Below are 20,213 nucleotides of genomic sequence, written 5' to 3' on the forward strand. Positions count from 1 at the left end.
AGCAACCTCATTGTGTAGGAATTGTATACATTGCTCCAGAACGGTGAGGGGAAACTGAAGAACTTTTCACTTTTACCTTTGGCCGACCTTGAAGTTCTACAGAAGCAGGAAGTAAAAGTTAAGACAGAGTTATAAACCAGAGCCCAAATATGCACGAAAGACCCAACACAAAACACAAAGGGATTTGATGGTTCCAGGCATCTTAGTCACTTTCACTGCATCTGCAGCTAACGGTTGCATATTCCAAGCAAACAGTCGGAGGTACATGCATGGCAAGAGTACAGGCAATCCTGGGTGACTTCACAGAGGGTCTTAAAAATGAAAAACTTGAAATTGTCAAAACAAACACGGGGAAGAAGAGGGAGAATTTGATTCTCAACATGGATTAGTGAAAGCCTCCGGGGAAGCAAAAGCAAGAGGGCAAAGGGCTGTACACTGCTCAGTGACAGGCAAGAAACCCCAGAAGTGCACTGTAGGCAACCTCACAGGAGCAGGGACACCACAGAGCATTTGTTATAAACCAAGCATGTGTTGAGGCTCCATGGTATATATACACATGATTGTACACTCACATAGATACACATGTATGTATATAAACATGATGTACAATGATCAGTTGCTCCTGGAACCTAATGGAAAACAGAAAATGAAATCTAGCACAAGAGAAAATGATCTCATATATATATATATATATATATATATATATATATATATATATATATATATATATATAACAAAATCAAAAACAGTAAGAATAGTAAATGCAAAATGTATAAGAGATACCTATGGCTGGACATTACTAGTTCACAGTAAATTGTTTCACAAGTCAAAGGTGTCCACATAGAAATGTGTCTCTCACCTCAAGGGGAGTAAGAGATGATAGTTAACTCTGGAACCAAATTTGAGTGGCCACAGCCTGGTACCCCAAATCCAATGTTAAACATGGAAGCAATGACATGAAGTTAGTATAGAAACAGAAAGAAGAGCGTCATATATTGAGTCATTTTTTAAATCACATTGGTAGTCACATCAGAGAAGTGGGTTAAAGGCAGGCAGAGAAAGCTCAGCTGCTCTGCTGCAGATATGAGATGCTATCAAATAACATTCGTAGCCCTTTGACTGGTAAAGAATGGGTTTTTGTTAAATTAACACATCCCAAAGGTCATTTTAATTTATTTAACACAGTGTTAATGTGTATAATGTGTGTGCCTGTTTCCATAGTATGACCACAAGTGCAAGGAAATGGGTCCCATGTGAAGGCCAGAGAACCACCTCAGGCATTGATCCTCACTCACTATTTTGATTGAGGCAGGTCTCTTGTTCACCACTGTGGATGCCAGATCCTGGACCAGGAGCTTTCAGACTCTTCTATCTCCCCCTCCCATAATGCCATAGGCCTGTGGGGCTGTAAATATGCACTATTATATCCTGCTTCACATGGTATGGGGAACCCAGGTTCACACTTACAAAGCCATATCACAGCCCTGAGCTCTGTTCTACTCTTAGGGATCACCATGATATATGGAGTTTACAGTGTACCTCATGACCACTGAGAGAGAAAAAAATGATGATTATGGAAATTAGCCTATATGATTATTGAGGCCAAGAAGCCCCACAATGTGTAAGCAGAAGAACCAGAAAAGTCAGTAGTCTAAGTCAGCCTGATTCTAGACATCTGAAAACCAAGACACAGTCCCTCCTCAAGGGGAGGTGGGAGGCTCATGAACTCACAAAAAATGCTGGAAGAGCTCACAGAAATGTTGGAACGCTTTCACGGACTCTTCCTACATATGCAGTTACCCACTGACGCATACCCTGGTACCCACCAACCAAAGAAAACACATGGTGGGACTCATGGCTCTAACTGCATATGTAGCAGAGGATGGCCTAGTCGGCCATCAATGGGAGGAGAGGCCCTTGGTCCTGTGAAGGTTCTATGCCCCAGTATAGGGGAATGCCAGGGCTAGGAAGAGGGAGGGAGTGGGTTGGTGAACAGGGGGAGGGGGTAAGGGGAAGGGGCCTTTTGGAGGGGAAACTAGGAAAGGGGATAACATTTGAAATGTAAATAAAGAAAATATCTAATGAAGAAAGAACCCCCACCCGAGAGAGAGAGAGAGAGAGAGAGAGAGAGAGAGAGAGAGAGAGAGAGAGGGAGAGGGAGAGGGAGAGGGAGAGGGAGAGGGAGAGGGAGAGGGAGAGGGAGAGGGAGAGGGAGAGGGAGAGAGAGAGAGAGAGAGAGAGAGAGAGAGAGAGAGAGAGAGAGAGCACGAGCTGGCTTCAGAAAATTTCATCGATGCTGCTTGTGAGTAGTCAGGCATTCTGGGCTCACTTTCTACAGATGCACTGCATGTGAGTCACACACAGGCCTGTGAATGAACACCAAACCCCTGTTTGTTCACCTGTGAATAAACACCAACCCCTTATGAATGAACACAAAACTCTTGTTGATTTACCTAGCAGGATTTGGGTGGAATCATTTCTTTATCTATTGTTGGCAACATTTCTCGGTCTGTTTGCTCACATCTCCCACAAAATGTACAGGTTGCTAAAGGTAATAAATTGTTGGAATGGAGGTTATCCCAAAAGCTATGTTCTTCTAGCGGGAGCTGCCTTGTCTGACCTCAGTGGGAAAGGATGCGCATAACTTTACAGAGACTTGATGTGTCAAGAAGGAGGGATGCCTAGGGGGACACCCACCTGCTTAGAGGAGAAGGGGAAAGGGATAGGAGAAGGATTGTGGGAGACAGTGACCAGGAGGGAGGCAGTGAGCAGGATGTAAAGTGAGTAAGTAAAAAAAGAAAAACAAAAACAAAAGAGAGAAAAGAAAAAAGTAATAAATTGTATTATTCAGGTTGCTAAGTACAAATTCAATACTAAATTATAGATTGGGATATATATGTACAAATATATACATATATGTGTATATATATGTATGTATATATATATATATATTAGAAACTGAACTTAAAAACATTATCATCTTAAATAATCAAACACCTAATCACTTATCTAATTTTAAAAATGCACTGCAAGGCTTCTGAGCTAGAAAAATTATATAATAAGAAGAAAAGTTAAGTGAGCCTCAAATACTTAAAAAATCTATCATAGTCACTAATTGAAAGATTCAATATTGCAAGGAAATTAATTTTTCCAGAATTGATTTATAGGACCTGTGTAGCCTCAATGAGGAATTACAACTTGAAAGGAGGAGTCTAAAACGTTCTAGCACTCTGCCATCCAGTGCAGGTGCCTTGTTCATTTGGGTCTCCTCAGTCCAGTTTTGGTCTGTTCCTTGCCCCCATGCCTGACCCTCAAACCTTCCCAAAGATGCAGCCAGAGAGCAAAGGGCGGTTGAGTGGTTGGTTACCTCTTTGTTTCTGTCTCTCAGTCACTCTCCTTGTTACCTAATTTCTATAGCCTTGGAATCAAGTATTCCATATATATTTCTCCATTTTATTTTTGTTTTCCAAACAACAGAATAAACGTAGTCTCCATTTTCTTGGAAGCCGCAATGCAATCTCTTCTAGATGGATTTTATAATAGTAAAAAGAATAGTAGTACTCTGAGACACTATAGACCTACAGACTAACATAACGGACCCTGCTTTCCAGAACTATTAGGAAACAAATGCTGGATCACTGCAAAGGGTGCCCAAGAAAGTATTTTCCAAGAAAACATCTGTTCACTTTTAGACCAAAAGGTTTGCTTCCACCAAGATATACCCAGTGTCAGCGCTCAGCTTCTGCACAGATACCAGCTTGGGAGCACACGACCTAGCATTGGATCTACTTCTCAGAACATAGCGCCTCTGCAAGACCAAGCATAAATTCTTGCACATTGTTGGAGACACTGGGAGTACCAGTGAAGGATAAGGGCAGGTCCTAGAGGAAGGACCTCAGCTATAGAAAGGATACTAACATACCCAGGACTTAATGAAAACTGGGGTCCAGAAAAACTCCTCAATGTCAAAGGGTATTAATAACCACTATAAGTCAACTCATGGTGTGGCAACCACCCAATTCCTTCCAAGTTGTCACAACAAACAAAGAAGAGAAACTATTTGTCACTAAGGTGATACCCAACAGCTGGCTGCAGCTGCAACCTCACCCTAGCTCCCCACACGTAGATAAAATGCTAGTTTGGCAAAGCGAAGCATAAGAAGCTGGAATGTCTGTCTTGTCTTCATCTTCATCTTCAATATTTGAAGAAATATTTGTGCAACTTTACTTAAAAACAAAACTCCCCTAAAATATGAATGCAAGACAAAAATCAATGTCTCCTTTACAGATTAATATGAACCTACAAAGTGATGTGTTTAAAGGGGCAGTTTATTGAGTTATTTCCAGTGCTACACTGCACAACTTCTGAACACGATGCGTCTAACAAAATGTTTGGACAATATACAACCCATGCACACATCCAACAACGTGAAATTCAACGAGGGCAGAGCTCTTGTTACCACTGCATTAAAGGGTACTGGTAGCACATACAAAGTACTATGTGTTAACTCGGGAGAAGCTCAAACATTTTTTAATCACTTGAAGAGATTAAATTTTTTAAAGCTAAAATAATCTTACCGTTTTCATTGTACCAGCAACTGAGGAGGCTGAAGCGGCATGAGCCCTTCGGTCAGGAGTTCTAGGCCAACCAGGTAATGTAAAGGGACTCTGTCTCAAAAACATACCAACTAATCATGACAAAAGCTAGTCTATCAGATGCTTTATATATTGATAAGAAATGAGACATTTATATTATTTACTGGCATTGACATATCTGGGAGCCACTCATTAATATGGCTTTAAACAAAATGGAATATAAAAAAATGAGGAAGGCCAATTTTGTAAATGAACATATGTTTGGAGACAGTGTGACATCAAGATGTTGATAGAATCCAGCACGTCCTCCTACCGTGACGGGAACCTGGGAACAAATGCTCTTTTAGACAATCTGAAAGATGGCACATTGACGGAAAGTCAATGGGTTACTCTTCGGTATCCACGGGGAACTGCTTTCAGGTTCACAACGTAGGTGCCAAACCCTCAGATGCCCACTCTATGATACAGTGATGCATATTCTTCCGTGTATATTAGATAAACTGGTTACTTACACTATCCACTCCAGCACGGCAGCCATGTGAACCACTATTCTGGATTGCTTAGGAATGTCCATTACTCACGGCATTCCCCTTCTCCCAACTACTGCTGATCTGTGATGGGGAAACCCATGAACTTGGGACCAATGGAGGCAGATGCTGATTATACACACAGAAATTCTGTGATGAGTCTGCAATAGAGAAGATTGTCTATTAGAATTATTCAAGATAAACTAATGGTGGGGCCTGCATGCTCTCAGTGGCCGGGGTGGGGATTAAGAATAGACCAGATTTATGTGGCAAACATTCTGTAAATGAAATATAGTTGATTTCTGATGGAGTCTTGAGACTCCTTTCTGAACCTGCGATGGTTTTAAGCCTTCCTAGGGTAAGTGCTACATTCCAAATTTTTAGGTTCTAAAAACCTGCTCAGTTGAAACCCAGAACAGAGGGCCGCTCCTGAGGATCGGATTAGTTTCCCCTGGGTCCTTTGTGACAGTGGGATTTTTGGCAAGTTTTAAACAATCATTTCAAAGAAAAGCAAAGTCTTATAAACAATGTGTCAAAAAAAAAAAGACCGGGGGGTGGCATTTGGTACTAAATCTCTATCAGGTAAATCACATAGAGAAGAATGTGACTGGGGAGAAAGAAGAGCCCTGCTGCCTCTGATGTCCACACTTACAGCTGCCCTCTTCACTTAAATCGCAAGCTCATTGAGCTGGTTAGTTTTGTCAACTTGACCCAACCTGGACTCGTCAGGGATTGTAAATTAATAAGCCACCTCCAGCAAACTGGCCTGTGGGCATTCCTATGGGACATCTTCTTACTCATTCACCATTCATTACAGTGGGAAGGTCCGGCACAATGTCGAGGGTTCTGTGCCTGAATGGGTGATTCTGGGCTGTATACAAATGCTGAGCAAACCAGGGAGAGCTGCAAGCCGGAGGGAGGAAGTCAATCAATAGCATTAAGTGATCTCTGCTTCAATGCCTGCCTTGGCTTTGCTGGATGGTGGACTGGAACCTGTAAGCTAAATAAACTCTTTCCTCCTCAGGTTGTTTTTGGCTAGAGTGTCTCCTCCCAGCAACAGAAACCAAACTAGGACGTAATTTATCAGATTTCTTCTTGTCAAACAACCTTATTAAAGGGCTTGACTAAAAAATAAACACGGTTTTGATTGTTTTTCATTTCAAAACAAGTTTATCCCTTTGCTTATAATAATTTTCCAAAAATTCAAGCCATGATTCACAATCTGAGAATTCATTCCTTTTTTCCCCCAAGCTGCTAGTTTATCATAGCATTTGCTATGGAGATTAGTGTGATAGAACTAATTATCCAATATCCAATACGATAAAAGTAATTATCCAGGAACTGTTCGCCTGTATAAGGAAAGCCAGATGTTTCCAGAACTTTTCTTTTCATAGGAAAACTCAGCAAGGGACCCGATAATCCCTCAGTGTTTTGATTGTACTTTAATCTAACTCTGGAACAGAAGGGATCGCCATGGGACAGGGTTACATAGCAGAATCAAACATGCCGGGTTTGCTCTGATATTACCCACTAAAATCAGGGACTAGACAGGGCGGGCCACTCCCTCCCTACCTATTCAATATAGTACTTGAAATCCTAGCTAGAACAATTAGACAACAAAAGAAGATCAAAGGGATACAAATTGCAAAGGAAGAAGTCAAAATATCACCATTTGTAGAAAATACAACATTTTTAAACACATGAAGTTAATACCAACATCAAAAAATCAAATTTCATGCTATACTTTGCATTTCCACTTAACTTTTAAAAATCATGGCAAAACAGCAGCCACTCCTGGTTAGGGAGCGCATGTTCTCCCCAGCAAACCCCATGCGTGACCCTGTATTGCATATCATTTTCTCCTGGCCTACTTCACCAATGCACAAACCAGCCCTACTCAGCACTCCTCTGGCTTTTTCCCCAGGACTCCACTTACTTGTGCAGGCAAACAACACCCAGAGAATGTGTGCCTCCCTTCCCTTCGGTCAACTGGGCAGCTCTGTATGAGTTCCTCACAAGCTATTGCACTGAATCTCTCCTTGTCAAGAGTAGACAGGGACACATACACCTTCTGGGGATTCATATGCTACAGTGTGAGTTCTCCTGACTGAGATGACAGACATCCTAAATTATATGTAAAAGAATCTACACTGACCCCAGAAATGGGAACAAACAAACAAACTAAAAACCTACTAAGCTCAAGAGCCCAAAGAATGTAGTTGGGTGACCTACACCTGAAACTCGAGTCTGAGACACTTATCAGGAGTTTGGGCTACGGAAAGTCAACATCTGAAAAAACAACCCAAGAAAAATGCCCAAGAGTATGAAGGAGGATATGCCCTTCTGTCACACCTCACAGACATTGCATGCCAGGCAGTGGGGGATGATGGAGGCTGCAAGGTTCCTGGGCTTAGTGGTGGGAGGGGTGTGTATTGACTCTGAGGTTGTCAGTTCAACACTTCACAGCCAAAGTTCAACCACAGTGTGGTTTTAAAAAATACTTGGCTTATTAGTCTTCCTGCTGGGGAATCAAAGAACATGAAAACTGGAATGTCTCCCAATAAAGCATTGGAAAGAACACATAATCCTTGATTTAGTGTGGCTCTCAGAAAACAGGGCAATTGAACAACGAGGTACTTGGTGGATCCTGTTGTGAACTTTCTGTTTTCTGAAGGTAAAATGAGAAAGAAGCCTTCTTTGTGGCAATTTGGTTTTTTTGTCTTGCTTTGTTCTATTGTGCCATGGCACAAAACTGGTCTAACCTGGGTTGCATTTTGTGCAGTTTTATGAAGAAAGGAAACTAAGTGATCTGGCTATGATCAGGTAGATTGATGAACACAAACCTAACCTGGAACTCTCTTGAAGTCTAGCTGTAAACACCAGGGGCTTAATCCCAAACTAGAACAAGAAGGGAAATGTCTCAGTCAAGAATAAACAGTTCACTGGACCTGACTTTGTGTGCATTTAAAAGAATAAGAATGGAAAGCTACACAAAGATGGAGACTGGAAATCTCTCCACATCAAGGCCTCATTTGTATGTACTATAGTTTCAAGCTCTTTTCATGGATGCTAATTGACTCTATGATAGACCAAAACTGTTGGCGTGCATTTAAGCATGGTGTTGCATGCCTCTTCCACGTACTTGGAAACATGCTAGAAAGACAAGAGCTGACAGCAGAAGGTACATCTCCAGCAGAGGAGGAGAGAGTACAGCACCAGGGACCATGCCAGGGGATTTGGAGATCTTTGTGGCTTACACTCTCAGAATCTCTGTCCATTTACTTACAGTCTCATCTGCCCATATCTACCCCAACTGACCACCCACTCCAAGGTCACTGTCACTGCCAAGAACAAGTCCTTTTCAGGGAAGAGGGAGAATTTCCATTACACGGGAAGGTAACAAAGAACTGTCAGAGTTGGGCTTCCTTGATCTGTTTGTGCTCAGCTCTGTGTGCCTCTGTCAGCTTTGGCCTACAGATGCTGGTGGTGCTGAGGCATGAGATTCAGGCAGCCAAATAAGAGTGTGGGTAGGAAGAGATGGGCCTCCTGCCTTCAAAATCCCTATTATATAGTCAGGAGGGAACGCAGCTTCTTTTATAATTTTGGTTTTTTGAAAATAACTGAATCAGTACAAATTACTACTGCTGCTACTGTTGGCACCACCTACATTCCATTTTTAAAATTCATTCCTCTCGGTGACATATCAAGAAAATGATCAGCCAGATTCTAAGTTTGATGGTTGTCCCATGGAGGAGAAATTTCTCCATTGCTCAGAAAATAGTATGTGTTCAGCCCTGTGCAGAAGTGGTGCCTATGTTACAAGCATATTGCTAGGTATGTTGTTCAGAACAGGGTATATCTGCACAGCATATGCAGCTAAGGGTCTTGGGCTGCCATATAATAATAATAATTATTATTATTACTAGAAGAAGAAGCAGAAGTAGAAGGAGGATGAAGAGGAGGAAGAGGAGACAAAGAAGAAGGAGGAGAAGGAGGAAGAAGAAGAAGAAGAAGAAGAAGAAGAAGAAGAAGAAGAAGAAGAAGAAGAGGAGGAGGAGGAGGAGGAGGAGGAGGAGGAGGAGGAGGAGGAGGAGGAGGAGGAGGAGGAGGAGGAGGAGGAGGAGGACGAGGAGGAGGACGAGGAGGAGGACGAGGAGGAGGAGGAGGAGGAGGAGGACAAGGAGGAGGAGGAGGATGAGGAGGAGGAGGAGGAGGAAGAAGAAGAAGAAGAAGAAGAAGAAGAAGAAGAAGAAGAAGAAGAAGAAGAAGAAGAAGAAGAAGAAGAAGAAAGAAGAAGAAGTGTTATAGCTCAAACCAAGTGAAATACTAGGTAACTAAACTATTCTCTATGTTTTTCTGCTTCAGTCATACAGACCAGCAAATCAATAAATAATACTAATATCGAAAACTAGGAAATAGCAATGCTAACATATTATTTAGAAAATCACAAGAAAATGTCACAAATATCAGCTAAAAATTGTCAGTGGCTTTTTTTTTCTGAGAAAAATAGTGATCTTGGAGGAAGCAGGTAATTTACAGATATAGCATTCAGACTCAATGTTCAGCATCTGTAACAGGTGACACACCTACAGAACATGAAAACAGTTTTTAATAAATAATTCATTACTGTCTTAATTTTTGTGGTGTTTTCAAAATTTTCAGAATAAACCCAAAGAAAATAAACATAAACCTATAATTTTATGCATCTGAAAATAAAAGAGAGACATAACTATTTGAATAGAAAAGTTAGGAGACATTGCAAATGCCCACAAAGTAAGACCAAGAAGTTCCACAAAGCAAAGAGTGGAGTTTGGAGAAGGCAAAGAAACCTCAGTTTCATAAAATAAGTTGCCTCTGTTTTTAATTTTTTTTAAATAAGACAAACCATAGAAATACAACATGACAAGTATATCTGCTGTTCTAACAAAACTTCTAAATAGCAAAGGCGGATCTGTCTTAAGAGTTGGGGAAAAGCTAAGGACAAGACCACAGATGGGTTTATCTCTTAGCTACAATCCATTGGCTGCATCGTTCATTTTGGAACCATTTCTTCTGTAACAATCATGCTATCGCTTCTGTCGCTTTACTACTCAGACCTTCTTGTCCATCCAATGATTCAGTTTCAAAGAAGTGTGTTCTTTCCATGTTTGGTATCCTTTGACACATCTCTGCTGATCGTCACTGAAGAAGCCATAGTTGCCCGCACGGCCTGTGCTAACCTCTCAGGGTCTGTCCTTCCCACTTTCTCACAGGAGAGCTTCTCACTGCTGGTTCACTTTCCCTAGAGCTCTAAAGGACTAGAGTGGGCACTGTCAGTCACTAAGCTTTGCTTTGGTCAGCGGTTCCAGGGGAAGGATACCCATACAGGGTATCATCTCCCTAGATCAGTGGCTCTCAACCTGTGGCTAGCGACCCCTGTGGGGGGTTGGATATCAGATATTTATATTACAATTCATAACAGTACAGTTATGAAGTAGCGGTGAAATGATTTTTATGGTTGGGGTCATTACAACCTGAGGAACTATTAAAGGGTCACAGCATTAGGAAGGTTGAGAAGCACTGCCCTAGGTTGACAGTCCTCCTGGGCAGAGGGCTACTTCTTCTTGCAGATGCCTCTAAGAGGTTGGATGAGGCAGGGGCATGTAAGAAGTCCCAGGCTCCCTAGTCACATTAGAACTGAGCTTGGCACAAAGCTGCCCTTCCACTAATTTCTCCTTTCCTGAAGACAGGACTACCATGTTATTTAGAGGACACATCTCATCCATTATACAGAAGGAAGTAACACAGCCAGCTTTCTGTGTATCAGAATTGAGGACCAGCCCAGCTGGGCTGGCAACCCTTCAATTAATTATGTTGCTAATTACTACACAGCCTGCTCATTCATCCAACATCATTCGACAAATATCTCTAACCCTCATTGATGGTGATCTTGGAGACTTTCCAGGGCTCTCTAGGGAGGACCAGTGCTGTCTTCTGCAGTGACCCATTCCAGAAGCCCAGCTGTCTCTGTTTCCTTCTTTTTCTTTCCTTCCTTCTTCCTTACATAATTCCTTCTTTTTTTCCTGGTAAGTTTTGATATATTGCCCAAGCTGGCATCAAATTTATGTGCTCAAGCAATCCTCCACTGCAGTCTCTCCAGTAGCTCTAACCACAGGCACACGCCCTCACGATAGCCAGATGTCTCCATTTGTTTGTGGTTTTCTCTACTCTCCTTCTACTGCCAAGTCAGTCTACCATATAGTTTTCCAAAAATTCTTTAGAATTCTGATCTGCTGATTAAATCTCTTTTTCCAGAACCTTCTATCCTGTAAGGACATATTACCCTGTTCCCGTTCCGCTAGTTTTTCTCCAAGGTGGAGGAGTAGAAAAGTGTGTGCAAGTGCTTAGTTTGTCATTGTGATATAGTTGTGAAGTTCTAAGTTTGATTTGTTTCTTGCTTTCTAGAATTTTCTGAATAAATTTCCAAGACAGGCATGGGCATTCCAGGATATCCAAAAATTTTGAGCACCTTTTCTCATAAACAATAGCTGGGTATAAAATTATGATCTCACTGTATTCTCATCTCAGAATTCTCTAAGTGCTGTCTCCCTGTTTCTGAAGTTACCACTGATGAAAAACTGCCTTGACTTCCGTTGGCTTGGATACTTAGATTTTCCCCACATAGCATCACATTTTACAAAGCATTTTCAGAATGTAGCTCATGTGGGTTTTTTTTCACAACCTTGTTTCACACCTCTTATTCTCATTCAATGCAGAAGAGATAACCTCTGCCCGTTTTTACTGCCTATACACTTTCTCTAAAATATCCCAGCTTCTAATAAATTTTTTCTTTGGGTACTGCACATTTCTTTGATGAAACTATAGGCCCTCTATCACCCCATCTTTAGGCTGAGCTGTCAAATAAAGTGTCATTCTCTTATGAGCTTCCAATATGCCCTTCCATACATCCTTTCAAAGTACTCAAGGAGGGGTCAAAGATTTCTGTATGTAACTTAGACACTTATTTGTTTCAATAATACTCTAACAGCTCTATCTATTTAATATACCCTTATGATTCCCTGCTGCAGGGACATGGGATAAGTTCTTCCTCATGCCTCAGCCATAGTCTACCTGGCGTCTTCTTAGGTTTCTCTACTCTTCCTGTGATATTCTCTCCTTCACCTGTACACACTCAGGCAATGCCATCTCCTCAGATGGAATTCTCTACTGTCTTTACCACTTCCCATGGGGTCTTATCTCTAACCTGGCTCCCTCATTCCAGTCCATTTAATGACTCATTAACACATTACATTCAACATGTACAATGCACAACTGGCTATTCGATCTATGTCTGAGGTTCCTTCTCAGAAAATGGCATTTAACTGTTCCAACATGGTCACCTGCTTGTCATTCTTGCTTTCTCCCACATACTCATATCAGATGGCTTGATGAATCATCTCTTACTTGCACCCATCTCATGACCATTTCTCTGGCTTAGACTACATTGGCATCCCAGAATCCTGTAGTGGTCTCCTAACTGATCTTTTTCATTAGTCTTCCTCTCCTGCTATTCATTGTCCTCATGATCTCTAGGGACTCCCGTTTTAAAAAAAAAAATACACATTAAAAAATACACATAAAGAAGCCTTTATCTTCTTATGGCATCGTCCTTACTTAGAAGTGACACTGTATTTATCCTCCTTTTCAGTTTCTATATATGGCTGAAGTGATTCATATAAACAATCCTCTCTTCTGGAAATCACTCTCTGCTTTGCTTGTGCCTTATCAGCTCAATCTTTGTTGTTGTCGTTGTTGCTGTTGATATTCTAACTTTACAGAGATGGTTTCTGTCACAACAATGGGTAGCATTTTCTTTCCATTTTTGTTATTTGAAGATTCACTTTATTTTTATTTATGTATATGTCTGTGTATGTGTGCACATGGGTATATGCACATAGATGTCATACCTGCAGAGGCTAGAAGAGGGCGTCTGAGCACCCTGGAGCTGGAGTTAGGAGTAGTGAGCCCCCCAGCGTGGGTACTGGGATCTGAACCTAGGCTCTCCATAAGAGCAGCGAGTGCTTGGAACTGCTGGCTCATCTCTCCAACCCCGGCCCTTTGGTTTTGAGACTTTATCCAGGCAGTTACTTCAGCCTGGGTGACAACTTCCCTTCTCACCCATCAAGCCACATTTTTCTCCTAATACCTACATACTCTTCAAGCTGGCAAAAATGATGATTTCTGGAAAGTCTCCACTGATTCTCCCCAAGCCAATCAACACTGCCTCTGGCAGCCTTTCCCTTCTGGTACAGCGCTTTACACAGTGAGCTCTTGCGTGTGTTCTGCCTCTAAGGTAGACTCTGCTGCCTTCTACTTCAGTGATTGTTTGGTGTGCTATGGCAAGCTATCATCAGGCCACATCTGTCTCGACAGTTTAAAGTGTATATATCCAGTCTGCATTTGTCTGTAGACAATCCCCTAACTTCAACTCCAAACCATTTTGTAACTGCTACCCTGGTTCCATAGAGCTTTTCAACTTTGATAAGAAAACCAGTAAGAAAATTTCTCTCCTTTCCCTTCCCTTCCCTTCCCTTCCCTTCCCTTCCCTTCCCTTCCCTTCCCTTCCCTTCCCTTCCCTTCCCTCTTTTATTCAACCTCTCCTCTGGTCTATTCACCCTCATGGATGCACTCTAAGTTCTGTTTGAGGCATGTTAACTCTAATTTAAAAATCTCTCAGCTGTAAGAAAAGAGAAAGAAAAGAAATCCATTTTCTCTTTGCTGAAATTGAGATCCACTGCTAGTTGTAGGAAGGGCAATCAGGAGAGTTGGCCTTCAGCATTTGGCTGTCCTTGGGTTCAGACCTATGTTCTTCTACCCTGTTTCCAACCCTGATCTGTGTAGATCATGAGCAATGAGCTTGTTTGCCCTGCTGTGTGTGATTTCAGGCTGCTGAGCTGTTATCAAAGGAACGTTTGCAACTGGTGCTTCTCCAGGGCCCACACTTAAGTCACTGTCTTAAGGTTACAGGGGTCTCTGTCAGGTGTCCTTCACCTCCCACTGCAGCCCTGACATCTCCTGCACCGACAGACACTGGCCTCCCTATTTGCCCCTTCACTCTGAACTGTGAAAGTGCTTAAGGTTCTAAAATGCAGTTAGCAACCATCAATAACTCCTAAGTCAGGTAGAAGTCTGTTCATTCTTAGTCGTTTAACTGAGAACTTAAAATCATCTTAACCCATTTAGGAAAAAAACATAATCTTACATTAATGGCACTTATCTCATTCCTAGTATGCCACAAATTATGTAATTCCTGTGTGTGAGAAACTTGAACAGCCCACGATGCCTTTACATTGGGGCTCCCCCTACTGGTCAGCAGTGGGCCTGTCTGAGGAACCACTCCTCTGGAGGAGAACCCGGAAGCTTCAGCAAAAGCCCAGAGGCTGGACACTAAGAAAAAGGGGGAACCCAACTGGGGCTGGACACCAGGAAAAATGAGTGTGCCTGGGCTAGGTTAAAATGTTTTTATCTTACCTGGTTAATTCAAAGGTCTAAGTGCCCTCAGCATTTCTTAGTGATCTGACAAAGAATTTGCACCTATCAGTTCCTGTTGGAGCCCATGGATGGTCTAACCTTGGTCTGGACTCTGAAAGAGCAGTATAGGAGCCTCCAGAGAAAGAAAGGATTGAGGATACACGGAGAGGAGAGTACTGACTGCCGATTGTAACTGGCTGCTGCCCCTGGAGTCGAGAGGCTGGATCAACCCGTACTTATGAGCAGAGCTCTCTGGGAAAAACACGCGCGTGTTTCTCACGTTCCTTAAAGGAGATAAATTGAGACAATTTAATACCCAATCAAATCTTAATGATTTTACCTTCCATACTGTGCACGATAACTTCAAAGCTGTAGTCTAGTCAGTATATTTTGACTTGAAATTTGGTATTATGAAGTTTAGACCACAAGAAGGTATAGGCTAGTGGCCAATGAGATGGCTCAGAGGGCAAGGATGCTTGCTGCCAACCCTGAAGACCAAATTCAATCCTTAGAGCCCATATCGTGGGTAGGTAGAACTGAGCCTGGCAAGTTGTCCTCAGCCCTACCTTCATATTGCACACAAATAAATGTGGAAACAAATGTTAAAGAAGGGGGCATGCTGTTTAGGATCAAAAGCTTTGATGAGAAATAGGAGAATAAATCTCTTCCCCGGGCTTGTGGTGCTCTCACCATAAATGGTTTCTAAATCTGACCTTTATTTTCCAAGTTACCTCAGGCGACAAATCCAGAGAGTAATTACGATGTGTGTGTGCATGCGTGCACACACTATTTCAATAGTCATTGCTCTGTATGTACACAGATGTGTTTCCATTTGAGATTGCCATCAAAGTGTCATTAAGAAAATGCTTTAGAAATTATTAATTAGCTAAAATAATGTTTTCCTTGCATCAAATGGACAGGGATGTCGCCTAATTATCCTTTTGTTGTGGGTTAAATGCTTAGCAGTTTCCCTTATGTGAATTGGGCAAAGCCACGATTTTTCCTCATAAGCCTGCTCATTCAGTCTTAGATTGTCCTTTCATTTCACTTGAGACTTAACTGCGGATTAGGCCTCTTCAGAAAATATGAATATTTGAAAGAGCATTGGAACATTTCCACAGGACTGGGAGGTAACAACATTTAAAGGACAGAGTACATTGTTTTAAGCATTTTAGATTAAAGTGAGCTATCTTCGGACACATAAGCTGTAGACAAGTGACCTTTGTCCCACCTTCCCTTAGGCTAGCTGACACCCACAGCCCTGGAGTCTCTGTCTTATGGATATTTTTCAAGGAATATACTTTAGTCCTCTTTGGCTGTGCCTTATGCCCCTTCCAGTCAGTACAGTTAAAGTGAGAGATGCACAACCCATCTAAGTGTGGTGGAACACAGGAGTTGCAATCCCCGGACTCAGAAGGCAGAGAGGTTAAAAGTTCAGGGCCAGCCTGGACTGCTCAATCTCACACAACAAACAAACAAAGCTAACAGCACGAATCTCCTCTTCCTCTTAGCTGGGATGCAGACTGGCCAGTGAGAACAATTCCCAGAGTTTTGTGGCTGTGAATACAAAGGCAAGAAGGAGATGTCCTTTCTTACTTTGGAGCATCTCTGGGAGGCAACCAGGGTGTCAGCAAATAGTAATTGTGAACAGAGATGACACTGAACTCTGGCTGAGAAATGTAGGAACCAAGTATTTGAAGGAGGCTCAGGGTGAACCCGGTTTAGGGCTACATCTCAGCCCCACAAAGTGTCTTTGTTAGGGAGAGTGTGTGGATTTCTATCATTTGCTTTAGAGACACAGTTCCAACTAGTTACTAATAGAAATTTTGATAATAATGTGATTTCTATTTTTCATTCTGCTAACACTGTGTGTTCCATTTATGAATCTGTCTGTGTTGAAACATCCTCACATTACAGAGATAAAGCTTATTTGGTCATGGGACATGACTATTTTCATATACTGTTGAGTTCAGCCCTCTAGACTTTCACTGAGAATTTCTAATGTTTATGTTCACCAGGAATGCTATAGGAATCAAAATCTCAAAGTACCAACACTAAAACAGATCTGTTATCGATCTGTTATCTATCTATCTATCTATCTATCCATCCATCATCTCCCTATCCATCTATTTCAAACCTGTCATTCATCATAAATACAACTTTTATTTGTTTACTGTACTTTTAATAAACTAGAGAATGATAAGAACTATAGACATCTTTTAAAAAAAGAAATTTCAAAGCCTGAATCTTAAAGCCAGGGCATCAGAGTCCGCCCGGTGAGATGCACACCTAAGAGATCACTCCTGTCATATGAAGAAGCTGAGGGAGAGGAGCTGGGAATACCTGTGGGCCTTGACCTCCTCTGAATGTCAGAGTTGGAAACTAGATACATCCCAACATCCAATGATGTGACATCCATTGAACTATAGTCATGTTGAGCATTTCCAGTCAAGAATCTCCTCATACAGATCGAGCTAGGATGACATTCATTTTTGTTAAGCTCCTGTTATTAACAGATTATCCGTTGTTCTGGTATTTATTGCTCGAGTCTGATTTAAGGTGGAGGAACTCTGAAGAAATGATGAGGGCATAGCTGTTTAGACTAGAAGTGAGGTGCTTCTCCCATGCACACAATATGTGTTCTCCTTTGCCTTCTCTGTATTTCTCAGCTCTCAATCCTAGATGTTAAAATTCCACTGAAGAGACCCAGGGAAAGCACAGAGCTTAGGAGATAGCCTCTCACCTTCATAGACCACAATGTCTTTTTGTTGAGCAAAATGAAGCTTGACCCAAGAGGAAATACTCTGAATAACCCAGTAGGCAGGCTGGCACTGCCAGGGGCCATTTGACTATTGTTACTGCATCTGAAAATCAGGACTGTTGAGTTTCTGCAAGTAATCCCTCCTCGCGTTTCAGTACTATCGTATTTAATACAGTCCCTTGCTTCAGAGAAGGAAACGCTCTCGCTAATATGGGGATTCGCCCTGAGGCTCTGCCAAGTCTTCAATATAAAGTACCCGTTTGTGAGGCATCAATCTAAACAAGGAATTCCAAACATGTTCATAGTACTTGAAATTCAAGCAAATACAGATTGGCAAGATTATTATTCTGATATTCTTTTTGACCGGCTGCATTGTTCTCTCAAAGAGCTGCCGTGAAGGGGAAGTTTTAACAGGTTGATCGTCCTTTATTTCAAATGCCTGAGACCCAAATTGTAGATCTCTTTATTTTGGAACATTTTCTTCTCCACAATGAGATATCTCAGGGAAGAAATCCAACCCAAACAGGAGGTTCAATTATGTTTTACATAGGCCTTACCCATGAGGGCTGGATGCAATTTCATCAAATGGCTTGGTCTTCCTGGGCTTTGACTGGCATCTGCCAAGTGAGGTCAGGTACAGAAATTGCCTCTTGTGGCGTCACGCCTGGTGAAGACGCTTTGGATTGTGAGCATTTCTGATAGCAGACTAGGGCTGCAGAATGTAACTAGAAAATGGAAAGGAACCTTGAATGTGGCTTTGAGCTTTCTTCTTTAAAGCTGATATGTTCTGTATTTTATTGTCTTTCTGCCCTTTTACTCAGAGGATGGTTTGTGGGGGGGAAAGCCTTCAGGGAAGCACTGTCTCCCTGTCTCTGTATTTGCTCTGGTGTTCAAACAGCGGCACTCCCCAGACATTTAAAGCTGTGCTTTTCTTCCAGAAAATAGAATAGAGTAGATTCTTTAACATTACTTGAAATGTCAAAACAAATGCAGCAAATGAGAACAAGTAAGCAATTTTAGTATTAGGGAAGCCTTCTCAAACCACACTCCCTGACACTGTGCCTCTCCCTGGGGCTGTCTGTTGGGCACAGCCAGCTGGCTGTACTCAGTGAGTTCTCCTTCGCTGAGCAGCAAGATCTCCCTAAGGAGTAGTCAAGCCCATAGCCCCGAGGTGGCTAAACATTTATTTTCTATATACATTGATGACCACACAGCTGCATTCTATACTAGAGAGCAGAACACAGACCTTCCAGCCAAACACTGAACAATCAACTCATTCAGGAGTGGGCTCTTCCTATGAATGCATGAGAAAGTCCTCCAAGGCTCCTCGTGGTTATTAATAGGCGATAAAGAACTCTGAAGGGCACGGTTTTCTGTTCGTGCATTCATTATTTTGAGTTTAGTTTTCTAGTCTTACAGTGTGTAAGCAGCGAAAAACTGAGCTGCCTCTCATCCTGGATTTTTTTTTTCTTCAAGTATCTGATCCCCCTGTTCCCACCCCTACCCCCATCTCCTTAAAGTCTGACACAAACCATGAGGGCAAATACTATAGATGAGGTGATGGGCAAGTTGGAAGAAACAGAGATTGTTATCTGAAGATTTCCACAGAGGCCCCAAGCTGGGGCTGGGATGTTTTAAGAATTTCCCATGAGCTTGTCAGACTGGCTCCACGCTGACCTCAGCTCTTCAAGAGTTCTACACAACATTCCTCATCTTTGATGGGACACGGGCAAGTGGGGAAGAAAATATATGGCATGCTACTAAGAGCAGCGACATGATCGAATTTGTGTTAGGTGGAGCTTTTGTGTGTTGAGGAGAAATGACTCATAAGCTGACCAAGAAAGAACGGTTTGTAAGGATTCGTTCACGTCCTCATCTCTACAGAGTTCCCGCTGCTGAAGAAAATTCTGTTCTGCTCTAGAAAGCAAGTCACCAGGGGACTGACTGAGAGGCACCCGTAAAAATATCGACACGTGATTTCAGGGCCCTCCTCAACCCGCAGGCCCTGCTTGCCTGATGACAACTTAACCGCACGTGCCCCACTAACCAGTAATATCTTCTTAACCCTGTAAGCTCTCAGCAGTACCCAGAAACTGTTTTCTACTAAGATGTAGGCCTCTCTGAAAATGGTACACATTGACCACGCTAATGTGAATGATACCAGCTAGTCAGGTCCTTTAGCTCACGGTGATCTAGCAAACTTATGATGATAGTAAAATCAAGTTCCTGTGATCTTGTTTGGTGGGGTAGCGTATATAGTTGTCCGTTGATAGTTATTATCCATCAATTAATACTTGCTTTCAAGATCTCCTGCACTGGCTGAACATGATCTAAGGCAAAAGGCTGGGCCACAGCTCTAACCAAATGGAACTGATTTCCCTGAAAGCCAGTGTTCTCTCTTCTGCTGTGACAATGTAAGATAAGATGACCTGCTTAATTGTTCAACTAGATGCCCTAATGAGACCTGTCAACTACAGTCACTCTATTAAGGAAATCGTAGGTTTGCTCTTACCCATTAAAAATGTGTGGAATGATCCAGAACTTGATGATAAGATCGCATTGCTGAAGATACTGCACCCTGAAGTCAAGGAACACAGAGGAATCAAGATGGTCCTCACTTGGAAGCTTTAGCTTTCATGATTCTGGAAGCTGAGTTCTAGGTTATGCATGGTACTAGAGGAGAAAAGTGGTCATTGATATCACTCATCTCTGAGCCCCTCGGAGCTGCAACAATGACTATCTTGGCAAGATGTGCCTACTGATGCAAAAATGTTGCAACTGTGGCTAAAAAGATGGCTCAGTGGTTAGGAGCATAGGCTG

The 20,213-nt window shown here is 42.1% G+C and overlaps 1 long non-coding RNA gene across 1 annotated transcript in view; it reads right to left on the minus strand.

Annotated features, from left to right (window-relative positions):
* The window catches only part of Gm30305, a 56,466-nt gene extending 41,615 nt beyond the window's left edge, over nucleotides 1–14,851 (minus strand). Inside the window, exons 1-2 of the long non-coding RNA XR_879925.1 lie at nucleotides 14,633–14,851; nucleotides 5,108–5,283 (exon numbers count right to left, since the gene is read on the minus strand). This is a non-coding gene — a long non-coding RNA (predicted gene, 30305). The remainder of the gene's footprint in view (nucleotides 1–5,107; nucleotides 5,284–14,632) is intronic.
* Nucleotides 14,852–20,213: the final 5,362 nt, after the last annotated feature.

Source organism: Mus musculus, chromosome 11, assembly GCF_000001635.26.
Source record: "Mus musculus strain C57BL/6J chromosome 11, GRCm38.p6 C57BL/6J".
In the NCBI taxonomy this organism is placed as follows: Eukaryota; Metazoa; Chordata; class Mammalia; order Rodentia; family Muridae; genus Mus; species Mus musculus.